Consider the following 21,015-nt stretch of genomic DNA (forward strand, 5'->3'; position numbering starts at 1 on the left):
ACACACACACACACCCAACCTCACCCAACCTCCCCATCATATCTCCCTTCCACCAATCTCCCCCCACCCCAAGAAATAGGCACCACAGTCTATCAAACGAATATCGATAACACACAGGCCACCACCATCTCACCCTCCCCTCCCTCAATCGGGTCTAACCCCCTACCCACCCAAACACCACCCCCCTCCATTCCTTCCCTCCCCTCAACGTGTAACTCCCACAATATTCTTCATGCACTCACTCCACCTCCTGCTGTAGTGAGACGTTCGTATGTAGTCACACATCTACAGTAGACATCTGTAATCGCCCATGGAGCTCCAGAACGACTGAACCTCTCTCTCTCTCTCTCAACCACATTAAAAGTACACCTTTTTTCCCCCGTTTTAATCATCTACTTCCTTGTACAGACATTTTCTCTCTCCCTCTCCTCGTCTAAAAGCAGCAGAAGCGAATCATTACCGCCACGACTGAAGGAGAAATTGTCAAGAACAATAATTGTATATTTGAGACCCGGGCGGAAGGTGGGCCCCAGACATGGCACCCCCGCGGGCCCACTGTTCCCCGCAGTGTAAGCCAAGACGGAAAATCGAGTTTATTGGAGAAATATAAGTACATCAGCAATAGACACGAGCCAAGGCGGGGAGGAACAGGTGGCTCCCAGAATCAAAGCTTCCACCAATTTTTTTATATCTTTTTTCCTCCAACACTTGAAGCAACGGAGGAAGAGGAGGAGGAGGAGGAAGAAGAAGAGGAGAAGTTGAGGTGAGGGGTAGCAAGGAAGAATAAAGAAAAAGTTGCAGGTAATGAAGAAAAAATGGATTACGTTTGAGATATGAAACAGAATTATGGTATAGGGATGAGAGACGGAAGAACAAAACAAAGATGATAATAATAATGATGATAATGAAATAATGCTGATAACAACAACAATAATAATACTAATTTTGATAATAATAATAATAATATAATAATGATAATAATAATAATGATAATAATAATAATAATAATGATAATAATGAATTATGATAATGATTAGGATAATAATGATAATGGCGATGTTAATCATAAGCCAACGATGATGAGTGATTATGATGAGTGATTATGATGAGTGATTATGATGATGATAGTAAGAATAAAAGCAAAGAGATGACGAAAAAGATGCTCTCGCATCTCCTGCGTGTCGTAGAAGGTGACTATGAGGAGCAGGAGAGCTGGAAGTCCTCCCTTCCTATACTACTTTCCAAAAGAAGGAACAGAGGAAGAAGCCATGTGAGGATATTTCTTCTATGGCCCAGTTACTGACTCTACGTCGGTAACGAGGGAAACAGCGAACAACCATGAAAGAACAAAGATAATGATAATCAAAAATCAGACCCAAACAACAGGGTATCTAGGTAATAATCTATGCTACAAGCGCCATTTCCCGCTGTAGCGAGTTAGCTTCAGGCTCAGACAAAGATAGGCCACATTCGCTCACATCCATTCTCTAGCTGTCATGTGTAATATAGCGAAACCACTGCTCCCTATCCGCAACTAATCCCATAAAACTTTCTATGGTTTACTCTAGCTGCTTCATATGCCCTAGTTCAGTCCACTGAGAACACGTCGATCCCTGCATATCACATCACTCCAATTCATTCTATCCCGTGCACACTTTTCACCCTCCTGCGAGTTCAGGCTCCAGTCATTCAAATTCTTTTTCGCTCCATCCTTCCACCTCCAGTTTGGTCTACCCCTTCTCTTGTTCCCTCCACCTCTGACGCATACATCCTCTTTGTAAACCTTACCTGGCTCATACTCTCTATATGTCCTAACCATTTCAACTCATCCTCTTCAGTTTTCTCACCCACACTCTTTTTATTTACACTCATCTCTCTTATCCTTTTATTACTCACTCGATCACACCACAAAACATTTTTATTACTTACTCAATCACACCACAAAACACAAATTATTGTCATCAAACGTTTCATTATCAGCACATCCACCCTCATCCGCACATCCTCATCTATACCCGATGCCTCGAAACTGTATATGTTTGGGACTACTATACCTTCACACATACCCATTTTTGCCCTCCCAGATAACGATCTCTCTTTCCACATATTCTTCAATGCTCCCGGAACTATTGCCCCCCTCACCCACCCTATGACTCATTTCGGCTTCCATGATTCCATTCGCTGTTATGTGCACTCCAAGGTGTGTAAAACACAGTACTTACATTACTTTTCCATTCAAACTCATACTCTAACTAGCCTTTACTTACATTTACTCTCAGCTTCCTCCATCACACACTCTTCCAAACTCAGTCACCAACTTCTGCAGTTTCTCACTTGAACCTGCCATCAGTGCTGTATCATCAGTATACTACAACTGACACACTTCTCAGATCCTCTCATCCCCTGCAGACTGCACACTCGCCCCTCTCTCAGCAGCAGTGCTACCTCTTCCTTAGCTCTTGTCCTCTCACCAATCCCTGACTTTACTTCTAAGACATTTCCAAACCATTCCTCCTCTTTATCCATGAGCTTTGTTTCGCACAGAGCCAGAACTAGATCTAGGCTTCTTTCCTCAAACATACTACCTATCTCTTCTCATCTTGGTTACAACCACACACATTTAGACACCCTAGCCTTAACCATCGAAGAAAAATGAGAACTTTCTGCTTGGCTCCTTCTTCTATAAAGTCAAGCAGATGATAATATCATTATTGTTATTATCACTATTATCATTATTATTATCAGTATTATTATTATTATTATTATTATTATTATTAATATTATCATTATGAGAATAATGATAATATTTAAGATGATGATAATGATAAATGTACTAATGTTAACTGTTATTAGCAACAATGTGCTGGTAGCCACCAGGAAAATGGTAGCCATATTTTCCTTGTGATTTCCAGCATATACCCTAATAAAGTGTTCCTTTGTGATTTTTCTACAGTAATAAAGTAACGTAATAACGAAACAATAATCAATGTTACAATGATGATAATGAGTATAGTAATAAAATACCCGAAAACAGAGCTATGGATAGCATAAGACGACAGGCGTGAGAGAGGATTTTGACGCAAATGTTTGAAAGGAGAAACCGAAAATAAAGAAAGGATAGTTGATGTCTGACATAAGACAGAATAATAGCATATAATGAGGAGGAGGAGGAGGAGGAGGAAACATTGCTGGAGAGGAGGGAAAACTAGAATATAGTCAGGACGCTGTAGGGGGCGAGGCAGGGTTTCTATGCAGATGATATGCAACATTGTTATGCAAGCAAAAGTAAACAAGAGAGAGAGAGAGAGAGAGAGAGAGAGAGAGAGAGAGAGAGAGAGAGAGAGAGAGAATAAAGAAGATCCACAGAGATAAATATAATAAAAGAAATACGATAGGTAATACACGAGGGACATACACAAAATGTATGTAAATAAATGAGTGGAAGCTAAAGGAGAGAGAGAGAGAGAGAGAGAGAGAGAGAGAGAGAGAGAGAGAGAGAGAGAGAGAGAGAGAGAGAGACAGACAGACAGAGAGAGAGAGACAGACAGACAGACAGAGAGAGAGAGAGAGAGAGAGAGAGAGAGAGAGAGAGAGATAGTAATGAAAGGGGAAAAGATGAAAGGAAAGAGATACGAAATACAGAGAAAGAGAGAATAATGTAGAAGGGAAAATTATTACGCAAATTGAGGACATGAAAACATAAGAGAAGGGTGGTGATCACAGACGGAGATATGCATGAAAACAATAGACAATAATGAAGGATAAATGACTGCTAAACGAAAGGAGGAGATGGAGAAATAGACGACAGCCGGAGAGCTAGATAAAAAAAATAGAGGGGGAAAACTAGAGAAATAGAAATGATGGAAATGGGATAAGTGCAGTAAAGCATGGAGGCAGTAAGGGAGGGAGATAATGTAGCGAAGAGGGGAGAAAGCGAATACAAGGAGATAAAATGTGTAGGAGGAAGCGAGGTGAGTTGGAGGGGAGGGGTGAGTAATAGCAATGTTGAGGGGATGAAATACGGATGATAAAATGGGAAGAGGGAAGGACGAGAGTCAAAGGAAGGGAGCTGGAGTGGTAAGCAGAAGGCTAGGGTGAAGCGAGGGGCCAGCGAAGGGAGGAAGGGAGGAAGAAAGTGAGAGAAGAGAGAGAGAGAGAGAGAGAGAGAGAGAGAGAGAGAGAGAGAGAGAGAGAGAGAGGAGGGAGAATAGAAGGAAGAGGGAGAAGAGAGAGAAAGAGAGGGAAAGGGAGGAGAAAATTTATGCAGATGGAGAGAGAGAGAGAGAGAGAGAGAGAGAGAGAGAGAGAGAGAGAGAGAGAGAGAGAGAGAGGAAATGAGAAATAGAAGAGAGAAGAAGTAAAATGAGATGCGGATAAAAAAGAAAAATGGAAATAGAAGAGAGAGAACGTGAGATAGACGTGAGGAAGAGAGGGAGAAGAAAAGATGAGATAGAGAGACAGAAAGAGGGAACACGAAAGAAAAAAGAGAAAAATTGAGAAATATGAATCAAAACAACTAATGATACGTACATGAGAAGGCTGAAAAAAATAGAGGTAAAACAACGTAAATAAAGGGTATAAACAAGAAAGTCAGAGAACAACAAACGGATAAACATAGAAAAGAAAATATCTAATAGAGAAGATAATAAAAAACGAAAAAATGAAAATGAAAGACAGGAAAGAAACAAAAATGAGAGAGGAAACAAAGTAAAAGATAATGGGAGAGAGACAAAAGAGAATAAGAGTGTAAAATGGACAAAGACGGACAAACTTAAGAAGCCAGAGAGAGAGAGAGTAAGAAAGAGAGAGAGAGACCCAAGAGGACCGCCTCTTCATAACAGCGAGCATCTATTGATATAAATGTACGGCTGCCGCCCAGGAACATGGCACATGAATATTCCATCCTGTGCCGCAAAACGCTGAAGACATTTTCTGTGTGGCGGGTCTGCCTTTCTAGACTCTGAAGTGATGTGTGTACTGAAGTGAGACGTATATATATATATATATATATATATATATATATATATATATATATATATATATATATATATATATGAGAGATGTGTCCTCAGGTGATAAAGGAGAATCTACATTAGTTTTAGGGAGTGTCAGCATCGTTAGGGCTTTGAGAATTCGTATTCAAAAAGTTGACAAAACTTGTCCAAGAAATGACCTGGATGTATGCTCAGTGACTGGTTATTTTCATCAGTACTGAATCCAATTTTGCTTCTCATTCTCAACAACATTCTAAGGACCAGAAGGTATGTAAATATAACACATTACGATCGTGATATAATCTATGTCACTGTGGTTAAACAATTTATGCACTCCCTGTGTGTGTGTGTGTGTGTGTGTAGAGACAGACAAACAGAGAGAGAGAGAGAGAGAGAGAGAGAGAGAGAGAGAGAGAGAGAGAGAGAGGTGCTTCCGAAATTCTTTTTCCGAGTCCACAGATGTGCAAGCGCGTATTTCTCTACGCCATTAACCTCTTTAAAGATAATGGTGTAATTCTTGCTATCTTATACGTACAGAACCTCCATCTCGTCAGTAGTAGCAGACGTTATGCATACTGCTAGATCTTTCCTCATGCAGGAAGGCTAAGCTCCGGTAAAAACATACATATACGCCCGAATCTTAAGGAAACTACAAGGTTCCCTACCCTAAACCTCAGGCCACACGCAAGGAAAACACAGCAGGACCGGAAAGAGGACTCGAAAGCATGTTGGAGTTCATCTAATAATCATACAAACTACTGTTGAAAAATAATACAAGCTAGACCGACAGAATATTACACTTCAAGCCATGAAAAAGCAAAATTTCAAAAAACCACTTCAAATAACTCTAAACTTCTTCCTCTAATTAAGTAGTCTAACTTCTTTCCCTGATTAAATACAGTCTAACTTGTTCCTCTGATTAAATGCAGTCTATCTTCTTTCCCTAAATGAATACAGTCTAACCTCTTCGATACCTAAGGACAAAACTCCTAGAAATATATACGGGGTAAATTCAGGAAAAATAGTCCAAATACCTGGAAATGCCATACACAAAACCTGGAAATTCATGAAGTAAACTCATGGCAACATACAGGGAACCGAAAAAGATAATGAGCAAACATACTAACTAAATTTCGGGTAAATTTATGAATACACTTCAAAATATATGGAGTAAATTCATGGCAACATACAGGCCAAATTCACGGATATGAAAAAGAAAATAATCAATGAAAATGCAACAAATCAGCTTCTGGAAGCGTATTGTATGAATTCCTGAAAGAATCTACAAAATAGAGACAACGTGCTAACCTAATAATTATTAAACGAATGATAACCAGCTAAACTACCAAAAATCCGCAGTGTAGGTTTCTGGAATATATATATATATATATATATATATATATATATATATATATATATATATATATATATATATATATATATATATATTAAGACTTTAGGACACGCACGTCCTTGGTTTAGGTAATATGCTGACATAACTCTTGGGGATATACGAGAAAGCTCAAAGAAATACTGCAGCCAAGCTTTAAATGACTGTGAAACTGAACATACAGACCAAACTTATGAGGATATATTGGTCGAATTCCTGATATATTACCAACCAAACTCTTCAAAACATAGACAGAACAACTCCATAAACAATGGAAATATAGATGCTTGCGCCAAATCACTTTGCGCATCCAAACTTAATTTTTGAAAGTCAATATATTTTCGATGATGCAAGGTACCATACAAGCGAAACACTTGGAATTTTAAACGCCCAGCTCCTGGAAGAATGCCGACCAGCCTCCAGGATGTACTTTGATCAAATTCCTGCCAACATACAAATCACTGTACTGGAAGCAAACACACCAAACTCCGGTCATCATACCGATCAAAATTCTGGAAACATATTGGTCAAATTCCTGGAGGCACGCTGGACAAACTCCTGGAAACATACAAGTTAAACCTCTAGGGACATGCAAACCACACTCTTGGAAACATGCAAACCAGACTTCTTGAAGCATGCAGGCCGAACTCCTGGAAAAGAATTCAATATTTTGAAGGTACACAGGCAAAGCTCCTGGGAAATACCCTTACAAGCACTGGAAATATGTTGAAGTTTCTAAAAAACGTAGATATCGTTTGGCCAAAAATACAGTGGCCAAACTCTAGGAAACCTAAGAGGGTAAATTCTTGGATAAACACCACAGACATATTCTTGAAGACATACGCCAAGCATGATGTAGACGGATCCCTTACAAACAGATCAAATTCCTGGAAACATTCCGGTCAAATTCATGGAACCAACCAAGCAAAATTAATGGAACCAAGGAAAATTCATGGAACCAACCAAGCAAAATTTATGGAACCAACCAAGCTAAATCTATGGAACCAAGCAAGCAAAATTCATAGAATCGCATAAGCCAAACCCCTGCAACAGTGTAGTCCAACATGAGACTTGATTCCAAGTCTACCTGGCCTGAGAAACAGATCAAGCCTCGCTGACGACCACTGTGCTGTTCTCATGACTCTAGACAGTTTGCATTTGGGAATTGCTTAAGCAACTCGGGTAGTGAACTGACAACACCCAATGATCATTCTCCTATCAATGACATATGATGATGATGAGAGCAATTGCATCAAATTGCAAAACAACTGACCGTGCCTGAGATACCGTCACAAGAATGACTGTTGGACCAGAAAGAAGAATTCCTGGTAGAAATATGGTTTCGTAGTTCTTCTGTATTACACAGTAGGAGGCGAAGGGCAACTCCTGTTCTGCAGTGGAAAGCTGTGCATGAAAAAAAAATAATTTGTATATGTTTATCCACTTTTTAAATCATCCGTTCCTTTATAACGTATCACAAATTCATTTATTAAAATTGTCCCAAAATGTTCAAGCTCACTTTCGATTGTAAGATAATAGGTTAACGTCAGTACGAAAACATTCGAGAGTTGGCTAAATAATAAGGTTATTTCTGTCAGTTTTAATTTCTTTGGACATTTTTCTTTTTTTAGTTACTGGAAAGTGGTAAACACCCATGAATGATGTCCGCAAAAGGGCCGCTCTTTTTCTCTCAAAATCTATTTTAAAAATGTTACTGAAGCGCGCTATCAACCAGGCAAAGGCTATCATAAACGAGTGAAATTCAAAATTTAAAACAAAGCTGGGGATCAGTTAAGGAAATAAAGCGAATAATTCTCTCAAATATACTGTTCCGTTTTATAATTTACCATAATCAAATGCGAATTATTAACATTATTGTGGTAAAAAGTTATACAATAACAAATAACATCTGGCTGGGAAAAACGAACAGATAACAGACATGTTTCCGTTGTGAATATCGTAATACATCGGCCGATCAATCGGTGGCCCACCTAGAATTATCGGGTGACGGCGAAGTCCGCCAGTTAGCCGATCTGAGGAATTACGAATCCGATTGATGATGAATGGCGAATCACTGTAGATTTTCCTTGGCTAATATGCAAATGAAGGTTAATTCAGATTTCTAAATGTGCCTTTTCAAAACGTTTTGAAATTCTGTGAAGATTATGTTTTGATTTTGAGAATCCATCCTTGATGATGGTTCTAAAGAAAGTGGTCAGCTCTGAATTGCTACAACTCCTCTTTCTTCATCCTTGAGCTACGATTTCCTACCTGATTTCACAGTTGTTTTTTCTACGACGCGGTCAAAGTATGGCAGAAAGCGTCGATTGATTGGCTGGTTGGTTGGTCATTTGGGCTCCGGACCTATCGATCGCAAGGGGTAATTAAGGTTGCCATGATCAAATTATAACCTATCTATCTATCTATCTATCTATCTATCTGACGCCCATCCCTCCTGGAACTCCCTCAAGGGGGGTGTGTGGCCACGTCAACAGAGTCTCCATAACTAGTGAACTCCAGTCCTACTTCCTAGCCTTTATGCCTCACCCTTAACAGGCCACTGGCAGAGGGCAAGTCTAGCGCAGTGTTTTCTGAGGCTCCTACCTAATATTCCTAGTGGCTACTTCTACCTAATACTCCTGCCTAATGTTCCAACCTACTACATCTACCTAATGCTCCTGCATAAATGATCCTACATACTACTACTATCTACTGCTCCTACCTTTTTGCCAAAAGGCAGAGCTAGCGCACCGTGTTCACCGCAGGAAAATCTCGCGTTACGAAGAATGAGCTGTATTAAGTGTCGTCATGCGTTATGTGTGACAAAGAGAGACTGTATGTTAGTGGACAGATTGCTAGTAGTCTACATGCGGGTGAGGCAGAAAGGAAAGACAGCTAACTGAATCAGAGGAGTGCAACTTGACAACCACGGAAGTGCTGGCTCACTACGCAGCCGTCACTAACCCTCCCTACACCTAAGCGGGTAGTACTGGTGATGTGCCTCTCTGGCCAGTGGTTCTCTATACCACCTACAACCAACAAGTCATAACCACCAAATGAATAATCTTGAACACGTTCTTCAGGTCGATAATCCTACAACTTTAAACACTCTTGATGCATATAAAGTCCTCAGAAACTACACTAGAAATCTGCCATCTTCCGCCTCCACAGTGGTGAAAACTTAGGGTTCTCACAATCCTTCTGTCCGTCACAACCACCTTTGCATCACACACTCGAAGAAAATAGTCAAAAAAAAAGAAAAAAAAAGCTGTTTGAGAAGTTGTTTTGAGGATCTCATAAATAACCCCAGACTCAACGGAGAGTTAAGGGAGGTGATGGTGGTGGGTGGGGTTGGGGAGGTGTGTCAAGAGAACTTTCTTAAAAGTGACGAAGTTTTCGAACCAAAAAAAAAAAAAGATGATAAAAAGAGGGTTGTAGGAGAGAGGTAGGGCGGTAATACTGACTGACAATCGCCTTTACAGAGGACCTCCCCCCTCACCAGAGGCTACACATCCATTTCGCTTTCCTTCTGCGGCTTCCAAGCTTAAGTCTGTCTTATATGAGGAGACACTTGGAGGCTCCGGCTTTCATGGGTTGTCTAGCCGGACGACCCCCAGATGCTTCGCCGTAATCTGAATGAGATCGGATCAAATTCTGGTCTATTTCGGATCTTCATTTTTTTTAACGTTTCTTTTTTTTTTTTAGATACTTTAAGACGAGGTTCGATTGTAGCTGCCGCGGATCAACGCTGTATATTGAAGGGAACGTATGGTGGTAGACCATTATGGAAAACACCAATGAACACGAAAGGAAGAAACGAAAGAGAACAACTCTTAAAGATGAATTGTTAACAAAAACGGATCATATTACGGGTTGAATAACTTCAGAAAATACGTAAATCCTAATGCTGAACGGAATGGAGTAAGGGATACGTATACATACATCACGAAATTTACACATTCAGAAAGAAGATTGTGTCTGTGTGCGTTTGTACGTGCACTTCCGCATACTGAGCTTAACCTTTTCCTCGACCCGGCCTAAGAAGACACGTGATATTCAATTTGGAGATGACTTCGTGTGTGTGTGTGTGTGCGTGAGAGAGAGAGAGAGAGAGAGAGAGAGAGAGAGAGAGAGAGAGAGAGAGAGAGAGAGAGAGAGATAAACCCATTAAAGAAAAAGGGAAGGCAAGATAAACAGAGGAAACTTTAAAGAAAATCTGCAGCCACAGAACGGAAAATATAGGCGAAAAAATGAGAAGTGACATCAGAGAGAGAGAGAGAGAGAGAGAGAGAGAGAGAGAGAGAGAGAGAGAGAGAGAGAGGTGAGGGGGAGGAGAAGGGAAGAGAGAGACAAGAAAGGGAAAAGAGGAGCAGGAGATGTGTGTGTGTGTGTGTGTGTGTGTGTGTGTGAGAGAGAGAGAGAGAGAGAGAGAGAGAGAGAGAGAGAGAGAGAGAGAGAGAGAGATATGAAATATTTCCAGCGGGAGTGATTGGTTGGCTGTGTGTGGAGAAGGGCAGGCGACGATGCTGGGCTACATCAAGCTTAAAAGGCAGACTCTCTCAAAAGTGAGCAATTTTACCCACTACCACTATGGCCTGATGGTCGCGGCAGGGGAAGAACACATTCTGGGGACATTTTGTCGAGATGGGACATTTTGGCGGACATATTGGGGCACATTCTATTTAAGACTGGTCTCCTTTGATGTCTCTCCTATGAAGCAGAAGCCCACTGGAGGATTTTCTTTATAGTGAATATTCCAGGGACAAGAATGTATATATATATATATATATATATATATATATATATATATATATATATATATACTTTGATATCATATATAGCTTGTTTAGGGCATTGTCGACTGCAGTATATGTAATGGGATCTCGAAGAAAACTACAACAGGAAAGAAAATGAGTTTCGGGTATTATACCCATTTTCTTATCTGAATAATCTAGGGAGTTAAGGATGGTTTTATGATGACAGAAATGTGCCGTGGTATATCTTTTTCTTCACGAAAACTCTCATGGCACTTGGGAAGACTTTCGTATGCCTCAACGTCTCCAAAGGTTGATATTCTTAAGGGAGGTTGTGGGATAAAGTGGAATGGGGAAAGTGGGGAGAGACTGAACGATTTGAACGAAGAGACAACTTTGCAACAGTCACTCCTCTCCAGCCCAGTCCTCTGTTCTTAACGCTACCTCGCTATCGCGGGAAATAGCGAATAGTATGAAAAAAAAAAAAAAAAATCATTATTATCATTAATCATATCAGTAATGTTAGTAGGAATATCATCACTACTACACATACCTGTTAACATGTCATTCCTGCACGCAGAACATCTGTCCCTCCATACAAGTGCGGTGGTCTTAGCCAGGTGTTGGTGATGATGTGTGAGCGCATTTGTTTCAGCTTCTTGTGTCCTCGCAGCTGCAGTCAGCAAGGGTGTTCCTGCTCAAGCTTCAGGTGTAGTCGTGTTCCTGGTGCTGACGCCGGCACCTAATAGGCCAATGCATCGTGGACAATATCCTGGCCTCCCTGGAGCTGCATGTTCAACAGCACTGGCGTTGCTGATGTCTGCAACATGCTGAGCACGACGGTACGACCCTTGGGCGCCGTCGCGTCGTGCTCAAGGGTCGTACTGTTGTGCTCCAGGGTCGTACCGTTGTGCACAAGGATTTCAGAACTACAGATGTTTTATCTCTGTACCTGTAAGTAGAGAAACAAAACTTCAGACTCTCAGACAATACTTATTCGTGATCGTATAACGAAAACGTGCAAAAGAACTTGTGAATTATTTACACACGTCATTGAACATTATTGTCATATACTATGATGCTGTACCAAGAGCCAATGTTGGGCCTTACACTGAAATATTACTAATGATATTACTAAACGTGATCTATTTCATGTCTTTAGCCATTCCCTGCAACTTCTCTGTCTTCATTCTGATGCTGTCTTTGTTGACTTCGTCTAGATCTTCTCTATTAGCTCTTTATGCTTCTTCAGACGTGGTGACTAACCCTGGAAAGCATGTTATAGTTTGGCCGTATGATGGATGTGAACGGCCACCTTAAAGAATTTTTCTTTATCCATTGACTTGACCAGTATACTAACATATACCAGCTGACACCATCTTCTCTGCTATTCTCCTAATGTGGGACTCTACTGACAGTTGTGTGTGTGTGTGTGTGTTACAGGAAGAGAGCTTAACACTCGTTGTGCCCCGACCTTTAACTTCGTATATATATGCTCCATGTCTTTACTTTCATGCGTACACAAACACACACACACACACACACACACACACACACACACACACACACACATTCCCTAGGCGCGCGCGCGTGTGCGTGTGTGCGTGTCTGTGTGTGTGTGTGTGTGTAGAAGAAATTTAAAATCCAGGACGCATCACATGGAAGCACAGCTGGAAAATGATCATATTTGGAATGTCAAGGAGTCTGCTCATCCGCCTTGGGAGATGAGGGAGTGGAGATGGTGCCCCCTGCCCGTGACCCACCCGTGACCCACCCGTAGGCCAGCCTCACCTCTGATGTTAATAGCAGTGCGACCCGCCGTACGGGCGATGGGAAGGAAGAGGAGGAGGAGGAGGTTAATGTGCCAGATTCACCGCCACATCCCGCTGACTTGATTACGATTTCCTGAACATAGTAAGGGTTGGTGGGTGGGGGAAAACATGGAGGAGTGGTGTGTGGGGAGGGACAAAGAGGGGAAGGGCAGGAGTGTGTGGCAGATGGTTGGGGGGAGTGGTGAGAGAGACATGGCAGATGGTGGAATTGAGGGAAAAGTAGATGAAAACTACCAGGGGAGAGGACAAGAGAGCAAGGCAGACGAAAACACACAAGTGTAATTACCTTCTTACCTCTTTTCCATGTCCCTTCCTTCATCTTTCTCCCGTCCTCCTCCCTTTCTATCGTGTCTTCCACTCCCTCCCTCCCTCCTTCCTTCCCAGTATCAACCCACCACGGGTCCAGGCAAGCAAACCTGTGAGCCACCCACCCACCAACAGACACGTGGCGCGAAGGATCGCAATGTTAGTATCTGGCAGGAAGACCAGAACTGCGACTACACACGTACGACAAGACCCTTCCAGACCCTTCCAGCCGGCCGGCCTCGCCTGGAACACCACTCACATATTCCCTGTGTCGACCCTGCATTAGCTTTTTACTGGCCGGCGTCAAACACAGCTTGGCTCGGGCTGGCGTGGTGATGGCGCTTTCTGGCGTGACTTCTGGCGTGTTTTATTACTTTATTCATACATAGTGTTTACGTATGATGGTATGCTCTTGGTTCATTATGTATATATATATATATATATATATATATATATATATATATATATATATATATATATATATATATATATATATATATATATATATATATATATATATATATATATATATATATATGATGTGGATGTCACTGTTAATGGCCTGTACACACACACACACACACACACACACACACACACATACAACATGGAATGCTGGTCCGTGGTGCTATATGGGAAGCGACCTCATTACAGTTGTCAAAACTTTACTTAACATTTGTCTACTTATCAGTCTAATGAGAACTCAAATCCCAACGAGTCATACATACAAATATCTTTTTTCATTATGATAACAAATGTACTCAAACTGCCTCTCTATTCCTTATAAATACAAAAGAACATAAAACAATACGAGTTTGTGTGTTTGTGTGAGAATGCAGATTTCATATATATATATGTACGAATACAGTATGCATCACCAACAGACTCACTCACTAAACGAATCCGTTCAGACGACCTGTCGTAGGAAATCTAGTGTATGCAAAATACCTGACACGCTTAAGTACGATGGTGATTGATTGTGTAGCGTCATATTGATCGGTGTCACGCCACACCCACTCCTCCTCCCCTTCCCTCCACCTCCCTTTTCCTCCTCCTCTTCCTCATACAGTCAAAAGCCTAAGTAGAAGTTAATGGTCGTAGAAGCATATGGAGAAGAAAAAACCAGTTGGTCTATGTGTTTCCTAGACTCAAAATGGAGCGTCCCTCGCAAAACAAAAACCAAAAAATCAATTATCATTATCATTAGTGTTATTATTATCATTATTATTATTATCATAATTATCATCATTATTATCCTTTGTATAATTATAATGATAATTATAGTAATAAGTGTGTTATGTTATTATTATTACTATTATTATTATTATTATTACTTGAATGGATTCATATGTCTAAAATGAAGACAAAGAATTTCTGTGACCACCAGGGTGCAGTGGACACACTAGGTGTACATAACATACAGGCGTGACACTACTTGCTCTGACCATTCCTCCAGCAGGACCTCCCTCCTCAAGAGCCCCACACCTCACAACCCCCGTCACATGATCACATCTGCTCTTAGTCATGCGTAGTCAACCGACCAACATGAAGCTATAGCCCCATCAGACCTTCCTATGTTTAAGATCCTCCCCGGCTGCTGCTTTCTAAAATATGGCAATGAATGCTTATGAATGTGTTCCACAATGCGTGTTTCTTCGGTGACGGTGTGTTTGGATATCCCAGGATGGGTTGTGAGGCCTCTACAGAGAGCAGTGTTACTATGGCTGCGTCGATACTGGATTAGAATACTGAATTCGATGGTCAAAGTTCAGGCTATTTAATTTCCCCCGCTGGCATTTTCAGTCCCTCTCATACCATTTTTCAAACCCACTGATACCAATTTTCAGACACGTATTTTTTTCCCCTGGGGCTATAAACTTCTAGGACGTATAAACATTATCATCAGCTCTAATGGTGAGATGTATTTGCGGGAGAGAGAGAGAGAGAGAGAGAGAGAGAGAGAGAGAGAGAGATGGTAATACAAACAGCAAGGGAGAAAGACACTGGCTTCTGGTAATGAATTCTTCCTTCCATTACATGATACTGAAGGTCACAAGATCCTCCATGTTTCGAACCAATGATCCAAGCCTTATGGTCGAATTTCATTGAGACGAAAGGACAGTCTCTACACCTAGTCTTCAGACTTGCGTTGTTCTAGTTTCTAGAGATTCGTGCGAACTCTACGTAATAATAATGAAGGCTACTTGGTCCATCTCCCTGTGACAGTTTGTATAGAAGACTTGACTCTTTTACGACAACGATACGACCCTTGAGCACGACGGTACAACGCTGAAGCATGACAGTACGACCCTTGAGCACGACGGTACAACGCTGAAGCATGGCAGTACGACCCTTGAGCACGACGGTACAACGCTGAAGCATGACAGTACGACCCATGAGTACGACTGCACGACACGAGCACGACAATAAGAATCTTCGGGATGGTAGTCTGGCCTCTGACCTGACCAGTAAAAGTCAAAGGTCACGCCGTCAAGCACAAGGGTCGTACCGTCGTGCTCAAGTATCGTACTGACGTGCTCAAGTGTCGTACCGTCGTGTTCAAAAGGTAAATGCCAATGTTCGCGACTATGAAATATCTTGTATTCTATGATTATAGCGCAATTTGATATCATATTATTATCACTCTTAAGGTGTTATCATCGAATTATCTCATTAACATCACGGTGATTTCACACACACACACACACACACACACACACACACACACACAGAAACTCCTATGAACTAAAAATATTTAAAATCACCCTCTACTGTGAACTGTTTCCCTTGGGAACTCCAGCAACACTATAGACATCTCCATACCCTTGCAGGTGGTAAGGAGGGAGTGTTGTGGTGGTATGGGATGGGATGGGTGTGTGGCAGTGGGATGGAGGAGGGTGGTGGGGAGGGGGGAGAGAGAGAGAGAATCCAGGAATTTGACACCCATTCTCGATCCAACTACAGAGTCCAATTGTTGACTAGGAAAACGTAATGGCGTTCAGAGTCACCAATCACGGGCGCCGTCGACCGTGAAACTGGTGAAAGGTTGATCTCTGGATCCGGGAGCGAGCTCCGGCGGATTAGTGATGGGATCCGAGAGGAACGGTAGTTCTGGAGGAAGGTGCTGCAAGGTGAGAAAGAGACGAGGAGTCAAAAAAAAATAAGACAAAAAGGTTAGAGAGAAATGTAGAATACACAGAAATAGAGGGAGCAATAAATGAGGGGGTGTGAATGACACACAAGAGGAGGAGCAACACCACCAGCTGAGAGGCGGGTTGACACCCAGCTCCCTCAGCAGCAGGGAGGCTGGTTGGCACCCAGCACACCCCCAGCAGGGTGGCAGGGAGGCTGGTTGGCCTGGAGTTTATGCACATCCAACGTGACAAGACACTTAGAGGCACGCAGTATATATCAGGCTGTCATGGGTGCAGGAGCTGGGTAAAGTGCTTACCATACCATTACATATCAAACCTTTTTACCTCCTGAAGTGGTTCCGCAGGGACATTAATGGAACCCTATTTTTCTTCATCCATTTTTTTTTTTTTTTTCATTTCTACCCAACCCATTACTTTTACTGGGTCTCGTAAGTGAAAAGATGTCAGGAAAGTGCTAAGATGTCAGGACTTTGTTATACAGAGAGGTAAAATAACGATACTGTAGATGTGTTTATTGATTTATCCCAAGGACTGTGTGGAATGGTGAAGTGTACTAGCCAAATATTCTTCAATCACGAGACCGGTATTTTCTTGAAGAATATCGTACCGATTACACTTGCCTCAACGTTAAAAGGACCTCTCACTATACACACACACACACACACACACACACACACACACATATATATATATATATATATTTTTTTTTTTTTTTTTTTTTTTTTTTTTTTTTTTTTTTATACTTTGTCGCTGTCTCCCGCGTTTGCGAGGTAGCGCAAGGAAACAGACGAAAGAAATGGCCCAACCCCCCCCATACACATGTACATACACACGTCCACACACGCAAATATACATACCTACACAGCTTTCCATGGTTTACCCCGGACGCTTCACATGCCTTGATTCAATCCACTGACAGCACGTCAACCCCTGTATACCACATCGCTCCAATTCACTCTATTCCTTGCCCTCCTTTCACCCTCCTGCATGTTCAGGCCCCGATCACACAAAATCCTTTTCACTCCATCTTTCCACCTCCAATTTGGTCTCCCTCTTCTCCTCGTTCCCTCCACCTCCGACACATATATCCTCTTGGTCAATCTTTCCTCACTCATTCTCTCCATGTGCCCAAACCATTTCAAAACACCCTCTTCTGCTCTCTCAACCACGCTCTTTTTATTTCCACACATCTCTCTTACCCTTACGTTACTTACTCGATCAAACCACCTCACACCACACATTGTCCTCAAACATCTCATTTCCAGCACATCCAACCTCCTGCGCACAACTCTATCCATAGCCCACGCCTCGCAACCATACAACATTGTTGGAACTACTATTCCTTCAAACATACCCATTTTTGCTTTCCGGGATAATGTTCTCGACTTCCACACATTTTTCAAGGCTCCCAAAATTTTTGCCCCCTCCCCCACCCTATGATCCACTTCCGCTTCCATGGTTCCATCCGCTGACAGATCCACTCCCAGATATCTAAAACACTTCACTTCCTCCAGTTTTTCACCATTCAAACTCACCTCCCAATTGACTTGACCCTCAACCCTACTGTACCTAATAACCTTGCTCTTATTCACATTTACTCTTAACTTTCTTCTTCCACACACTTTACCAAACTCCGTCACCAGCTTCTGCAGTTTCTCACATGAATCCGCCACCAGCGCTGTATCATCAGCGAACAACAACTGACTCACTTCCCAAGCTCTCTCATCCCCAACAGACTTCATACTTGCCCCTCTTTCCAAAACTCTTGCATTTACCTCCCTAACAACCCCATCCATAAACAAATTAAACAACCATGGAGACATCACACACCCCTGCCGCAAACCTACATTCACTGAGAACCAATCACTTTCCTCTCTTCCTACACGTACACATGCCTTACATCCTCGATAAAAACTTTTCACTGCTTCTAACAACTTGCCTCCCACACCATATATTCTTAATACCTTCCACAGAGCATCTCTATCAACTCTATCATATGCCTTCTCCAGATCCATAAATGCTACATACAAATCCATTTGCTTTTCTAAGTATTTCTCACATACATTCTTCAAAGCAAACACCTGATCCACACATCCTCTACCACTTCTGAAACCACACTGCTCTTCCCCAATCTGATGCTCTGTACATGCCTTCACCCTCTCAATCAATACCCTCCCATATAATTTACCAGGAATACTCAACAAACTTATACCTCTGTAATTTGAGCACTCACTCTTATCCCCTTTGCCTTTGTACAATGGCACTATGCACGCATTCCGCCAATCCTCAGGCACCTCACCATGAGTCATACATACATTAAATAACCTTACCAACCAGTCAACAATACAGTCACCCCCTTTTTTAATAAATTCCACTGCAATACCATCCAAACCTGCTGCCTTGCCGGCTTTCATCTTCCGCAAAGCTTTTACTACCTCTTCTCTGTTTACCAAATCATTTTCCCTAACCCTCTCACTTTGCACACCACCTCGACCCAAACACCCTATATCTGCCACTCTGTCATCAGACACATTCAACAAACCTTCAAAATACTCATTCCATCTCCTTCTCACATCACCACTACTTGTTATCACCTCCCCATTTACGCCCTTCACTGAAGTTCCCATTTGCTCCCTTGTCTTACGCACCCTATTTACCTCCTTCCAGAACATCTTTTTATTCTCCCTAAAATTTACTGATAGTCTCTCACCCCAACTCTCATTTGCCCTTTTTTTCACCTCTTGCACCTTTCTCTTGACCTCCTGTCTCTTTCTTTTATACTTCTCCCACTCAGTTGCATTTTTCCCTGCAAAAATCGTCCAAATGCCTCTCTCTTCTCTTTCACTAATACTCTTACTTCTTCATCCCACCACTCACTACCCTTTCTAAACAGCCCACCTCCCACTCTTCTCATGCCACAAGCATCTTTTGCGCAATCCATCACTGATTCCCTAAATACATCCCATTCCTCCCCCACTCCCCTTACTTCCATTGTTCTCACCTTTTTCCATTCTGTACACAGTCTCTCCTGATACTTCTTCACACAGGTCTCCTTCCCAAGCTCACTTACTCTCACCACCTTCTTCACCCCAACATTCACTCTTCTTTTCTGAAAGCCCATACTAATCTTCACCTTAGCCTCCACAAGATAATGATCAGACATCCCTCCAGTTGCACCTCTCAGCACATTGACATCCAAAAGTCTCTCTTTCGCACGCCTGTCAATTAACACGTAATCCAATAACGCTCTCTGGCCATCTCTCCTACTTACATAAGTATACTTATGTATATCTCGCTTTTTAAACCAGGTATTCCCAATCATCAGTCCTTTTTCAGCACATAAATCTACAAGCTCTTCACCATTTCCATTTACAACACTGAACACCCCATGCATACCAATTATTCCCTCAACTGCCACATTACTCACCTTTGCATTCAAATCACCCATCACTATAACCCGGTCTCGTGCATCAAAACCGCTAACACACTCATTTAGCTGCTCCCAAAACACTTGCCTCTCATGATCTTTCTTCTCATGCCCAGGTGCATATGCACCAATAATCACCCACCTCTCTCCATCAACTTTCAATTTTACCCATATTAATCGAGAATTTACTTTCTTACATTCTATCACATACTCCCACATCTCCTGTTTCAGGAGTATTGCTACTCCTTCCCTTGCTCTTGTCCTCTCACTAACCCCTGACTTCACTCCCCAGACATTTCCAAACCACTCTTCCCCTTTACCCTTGAGCTTCGTTTCACTCAGAGCCAAAACATCCAGGTTCCTTTCCTCAAACATACTACCTATCTCTCCTTTTTTCACATCTTGGTTACATCCACACACATTTAGGCACCCCACTCTGAGCCTTCGAGGAGTATGAGCACTCCCCGCGTGACTCCTTCTTCTGTTTCCCATTTTAGAAAGTTAATACAAGGAGGGGAGGATTTCCGGCCCCCCGCTCCCGTCCCCTCTAGTCGCTTTCTACGACACGCGAGGAATACGTGGGAAGTATTCTTTCACCCCTATCCCCAGGGATAATATACATATATATATACACACACACACACACACACACACACACGCACACACACACACACACACACACACACACATACATATATATACATATGAAAAATGTAAGAAACAATTTAGAAAACAAACTTTTAGCTTGAAATGAATGAAAAAAATGAACGTCACATAATGGTTCAACCTCTGGCTATGGAAAAGGAAATGTACAATTTATTCACACAAACGTCAATAGCAGTTCTCATCAATTTCACCACTGAATCAATAAGCTTCAATGTCTAAGCTACATTTTTCTCCAACTTCACTATTTTCTTGTCAAAACACCAAGTATGAAAACTATCACTCCAGTAACACAACTATAAACATTTACTTCCCCTATATATATATATATATATATATATATACATCCTTCCCTATCTATATCCCCCTCTGTCTGCTCCTCTTACGTTCTGATCACTATTACTTTAGCTGAAGTTGTCAGTCTAATAGCCATTTTCTACCGTCAGTGGTTGCGTCCGTGAAGTTAACTAACATGTTTGATTATCAGTGGCTGA

General features: G+C 41.8%; 1 long non-coding RNA gene across 1 annotated transcript in view; it reads right to left on the minus strand.

Annotated features, from left to right (window-relative positions):
• Window positions 1-21,015, minus strand: part of LOC139756713 (uncharacterized) — a 99,132-nt gene that overhangs the window by 10,859 nt on the left and 67,258 nt on the right. The window contains exon 4 of the long non-coding RNA XR_011714422.1: window positions 11,692-12,090. This is a non-coding gene — a long non-coding RNA (uncharacterized lncRNA). The remainder of the gene's footprint in view (window positions 1-11,691; window positions 12,091-21,015) is intronic.

Source organism: Panulirus ornatus, chromosome 23, assembly GCF_036320965.1.
Source record: "Panulirus ornatus isolate Po-2019 chromosome 23, ASM3632096v1, whole genome shotgun sequence".
NCBI lineage: Eukaryota > Metazoa > Arthropoda > Malacostraca > Decapoda > Palinuridae > Panulirus > Panulirus ornatus.